Here is a 5,322-nt window from a genome sequence, read left to right on the forward strand (position 1 = left end):
AATCTGGGTCTGCATCCTTATTAGTGGTTTTATATAAAGTCATGATATACTGTAGGAGGATGATACATTTTCAAAGACAATTCTGATGGTTTCTATAGTCTGATGATGAATAATAAAATGTTTTTAGGTTTTTTCTAAGGGCAGCAATGTGCAATAGTGATTTTGCATTTCAGCCTTACAGTAAGAAGGTAAGGGGTTGATTTACAGAGTGGAGACCTGGAATTTTTCTGTGTAAAATTAGCATGTTCTCATCTTTTTGTGTGACTATTTTGACATTTTGGATCCATTCATTTGGTACACACATGACTTTTCTTCACTTTCACAGGAATAAATCAAAACTATCTTCATATGAAAAGCATGTGGTGTGAAAAATTCAATAGTCGGTAGTGTGAGTTTCAGTTACTTGCTTTGGTGACCCCTTAAAAAAAGAAAAGTAAATTATTGACAACCTTTTTCTGACTACAAAAATTGAATAAAATTGTTAATCACGTCACAAAGAAACCATAAGATTATCCAAATATATCTGTATGTTAAACATTATTTGATTAGGTGAGAATAGCGTGCTGCTTATTTTCACGTGCACAGGCTAAAACTCTCTCTTCATTATGAAATCAGCAGTTACAAGGACTCCTTATGTTGTATTCTATTTATTTCATCAAGGATGTCGTCTGAAACAGACTGCACTCCTTAACAGCTTGAAACTTTACCTTAGTTTAATTCAATGAAGCCAAATGAAAAGAGAACAAATTTTGGCAGTAAACCTACATAGCTCCCAGAGAGTTCCAAAAGTTTAATAACCCAAGCAATTCATGTTTAGATATCACTTAAATAATTAGTTTAAAATATAGGTTATTAATTAGTCACAATTTTAGATAATTACATTTTGACATCATCCTTAAAATTTGAGTAATTAAAGAGACTGCTAGAAAGCTGATGTAGTATTATATTAGCAGGCAGTGAGTGACCATTAAGTCAGCGTTACTGACTAGTTTGCCCATTCACTGTTCTTTTCTTTAATTAGGTTGGGCAAGAACAGAGATATTAACTCCTAATCAATTTGAAAGCTCTAATAAAAGTAGATTTTTATTTTGTTTTTGGACCGCAATAGAAAATAGGTTCTCCTACTTTTTTACTTTTTTTTTTTTTTCAAAGGACTTTTTCGTAGGCAGCATTTGAGTGTTGTTTCAACTTGTATGATGTCATCCATAAAACAAGATTGTTTATGTTATAGTTCACCACACGCATGTGGGCTAGCCATGAAACTCGGTTTATGAGTAAGAAAAATGCTATTGTCCAAATGACAAAAGCCGGTTTAAAAATCCTCCCCCGGATTTGAACCTGTGCTCTATTCTCATCAACAACCATAATAAGTGACTGACAGCTTGAAAAGACCTTGTCATAGCAGTCATGGTATTTCCATATAGCCATGCTTCTGTATTCATAGACCTCCTTTTAATTTCATTGAATATATTTTTCCCTCACACAGTCTCAACCCAAAACTGGCTGTAGAGAAGTCCAAGGATGTGTGATTTTGCTGAGTGGAATACGACTTCTGATGAGCACTTTGGATGTGACTGCCATGGCCATTGGTGTGCTGGGATTTTGGTGATAATTTGTGTAGCACCATTATTGTGCATATAATGTTTTCTTTTGCACTTTTTAATCACACAAAGCACATTCATTTGCATTGTGTATGAAATGCACTATACAAAGTCAATCACATCATGACGAGGTCAGCTGAATTATCCTGGAGTGTTTTGCAGGGCTCCGTCCTAGGGCCACTTTTGTTTTTATTGTACTTTCTATGAAATGCATTATACAAAGTCAATCACATCATGTCGAGGTCAGCTGAACTATCCTGGAGTGTTCCGCAGGGCTCCGTCCTAGGGCCACTTTTGTTTTATTGTACCTTCTCCCTCTTGGACAGAAAATTCAGAGGTTCAGTGATGTGTCCTATCACCGGTTCTCAGATGACATACAACTGTACTGCTCGTTTAAGAACTCCAAAGTCCACAAACTTACCTCTTTAATGGACTGCCTGTCCCATGTAAAGCAGTGACTGAGTGAGAACAGTCTCCAAACTCTGAGAAAAGTGAGACACTCATTGTTGCCCCTGACAGTGTCATCCCTGGTATTAAGCAACACCAGGGAGACCTGAGCGTGTCAGTCGAAGCCAGTTTGCAAAACCTCGGAGTTATCTTTGACAAAGACAGGTCTCTAGTGCAGCATTCGAGACGGTTATTAAAGAACTGTTTCTTTCAACTGCGTAACATCGCCAAACTGAGACGGATCGTCTCACAAAAAGAGCTGGAGACTATTATTCATGCTCTTTTGTCGTTGCGGTTAGAGTATTGTAACAGCCTGTTCACCTGTCTAAATAAGAAGGAGCTGACTCGCCTACAGTATGTACAAAACTCTGCAGCAAGGCTCCTGGCCCGCACCAACAGGAGAGACCATATTACTCCTGTTCTGAAGTCTCTCCATTGGCTTCCTGTTGCCTTCAGAGTAAACTTTAAAATTCTGATCCTGACTTTCAGGGCGCTTCACGAACAGGCTCCAGATGATATCACTGATCCGATCCAGCCCTACACTTCAGCTCGTAGTCTGACGTCTTTAGGCCAAAACCTGCTAATGGTTCCTCAAACCTGTCACAAAACCCGTGGTAATTTAAAGCCGTTGCGCCCCGTCTCTGGAATGAACTTCCTCTGTCCTTGCGCTCCTTTGACTCTGTGGAGACTTTTAAAAAGCAGCTAAAGAATTCCTTTATTAAACAGTCTTCCCAGAGCCAATAAAGCTGCTTTTATGATTGTGTTTTTTATTGTTTTGAACTTCATTGTGTTCATTGTAAAGACCTCTGTATTGAAAAGCGCTATATATATAAAGTTTACTTACTTACTTACAAATACATCTTCGTTGCCTTGGCCATGCAGTGACAGCTTATTTCCAAGGTTGACTCATTATGAAAGACTGTGTATATCTCAATAGTGGACACCTATAGTGCAAAAAATAAAAAAATAAAATAAAATATATATATATATACAGTATATAGTTACTTCTGTTCAAGTATGTGATTCATACTTGAATTTGATGGTTTTGCAACTATAGTCAAGATTTTTAAAGGTGGTTACAAGATCTATATATTTTGATCCCAGAAGACAGATTTGAGTAATCTAATGGCATAAGCATAAACCTAACAATAAACAGAAGACCAGTGCAGATCCTTGTTTAAAAAAAGTAACTGACCTCTCCGTCACTCAGTATTACCAACTAGCACAAGCAACAGTCTGCCACACTTAATTGAATGAGACACAGAGGTCTTTTCTTGCACTGCCCGGTGCCCGGTACCCTGCTGTCGAGATGAAGTAGCCTGATTAAGTGGCAAAGACATTTCCAGCCTTTAATATACTTGCTTGACAAAGGGAAGATTATCCTATTTTATATGGTTACGTCGTTGGGATACATGTATTTGGAACCAGAAAATGAAACAAACAAACAAACATACAAACCCAAGCAACACTAAAGCAGCGTGAAACTAACCTGTCTCACAATGCTGTAATGCCAGCTCATGTTCGTATTTAGTGGCTCAACAATCCAACACTGGTGAATAAATATACTCTGGAAGAGAACGTGCATATTCCTGTTTAAAGTCCAAGAAGACAGTCTTAGTTCTTCCAGAGAAGTCCTTTATTAACTTCTCAATTCAACACATCTAAATGTAATTTTAGTACTGTATTTAACTCGACTAAAATAAGTCTGAGAAGTTCAATGTAGACCAATATTAAGAGCTTTGAGCTCTTTCAACATAGGACTAATTTAGACTCTGTTTACTTTGACTGGTCAACCAGTGTGTGAGTTTCAAAGCCATAATGACCAGATAAGCAAACCCAATTCATAATTGGCTTGATAACAAATTGTCCACAACAGCCTCGATCATCTAAAGTGCCGTCAGTCTAAAATAGGGAATCTATGGACTAACTCTTTGGAGTGGAAAAGGCATGAAAATCAATTAATCTGTCTTTAAAGCTTCCTCATTTTTTTCTTCTTCTTTTTTTTACATAACCACCATCTATTTAAGAGGAGCTAATTATGGAATTTGATAAGATCATTTACATTGTGACAAGCCGTTCCCAGCAGGAGCTTTTATTACATGCAAAGACTAAATTAAGTGACCTTAACACACATTGAAGAGGAAGTTTCAATGAAGTTTTTTGCGACCACACAGGGTTTACCTAGTATTAAAACTATTTGAGAGTGACCGCAAGTAGTAGTGATGTTACGAGCGTGCGTCGAGTAATGGAGGGGGCGTTTACACAAAGCGTGAATCAAGGCTTGTGTCATTTAGAGAAGGAGCTGAAAATGATGACAAGCGAAGCTTCGCTGCCTGGCTGTACCACGTGACTGCTTCAGGAAAATGGTTCAGAATTCATTGGGTGGTTTGATAGCAACATAAACCCCTCAGGCTATGTGGGTTTTTATAGAGTTGTGGTTAGTTCAGAGTTATGATAGAGTTAAAATAGATTGGATACCACTCTGGATAGTGTTCTGATAGTTTAGATGTAGTTGATATAGTTTAGAGGGAGAGAGAGAAAGAATTGGAAGATTTTAGAGAGCGATGAGAGAGCATGAGTATGGATGTATGCACTGTATGTTTCACACACATACATTGACCTAGTTCAACAACCTCTATCAACAAGTGCTTGCCACTTTCCTAAAGTGACAAAAAAATAACATTACACAACGTATCTTAATGTTAAAAGACATGTAGCCTAGTGGTCACAGGAGAACTGCAAAGGCTGGGTTCGTCCTCTCCTACCCAGGTGTACTGACTGCCTTTAATCACCTGACTCAAGAATCTGGAAGAGATTAAACAATTTACTACACATTCCATTGAATATATAGTAAGTCAACCATTTTTTTTTAAATTATTAGCTACGATTCCAAAAGTAAATATACCATCTATCATGAAAATAATTAAATTAAATAAATAAACTGAACTTAGAGCCCCTCTTACCTCCTAAAATGGTATCCTACAATTCAAAGTATTGGCATCAGGTGTTCCCAGCTTCTGGCAAGTGTCAACTCCATGAAAATCCAGGCCTGTAAGTGAAGTTAAAAACTGTAAAGCCTTTCTAAATTTTCAAAATAAAACAATAAAAAAAACTTCCTGTTTAAATGTGTTTCTCGTGTGTCCCTTTTGTGAGGGAGAAGCTTGTCATTTCCCCTCACAAAACCACAAAAAAAAAACAATCTGTGTTATGCACACCTTCAGTTTGCATCTGTGGCCGGGATTGCTGCCTCAAACACATGCTGTTGCTCATGGGG

Source organism: Gouania willdenowi, chromosome 14, assembly GCF_900634775.1.
Source record: "Gouania willdenowi chromosome 14, fGouWil2.1, whole genome shotgun sequence".
Taxonomy (NCBI): domain Eukaryota; kingdom Metazoa; phylum Chordata; class Actinopteri; order Blenniiformes; family Gobiesocidae; genus Gouania; species Gouania willdenowi.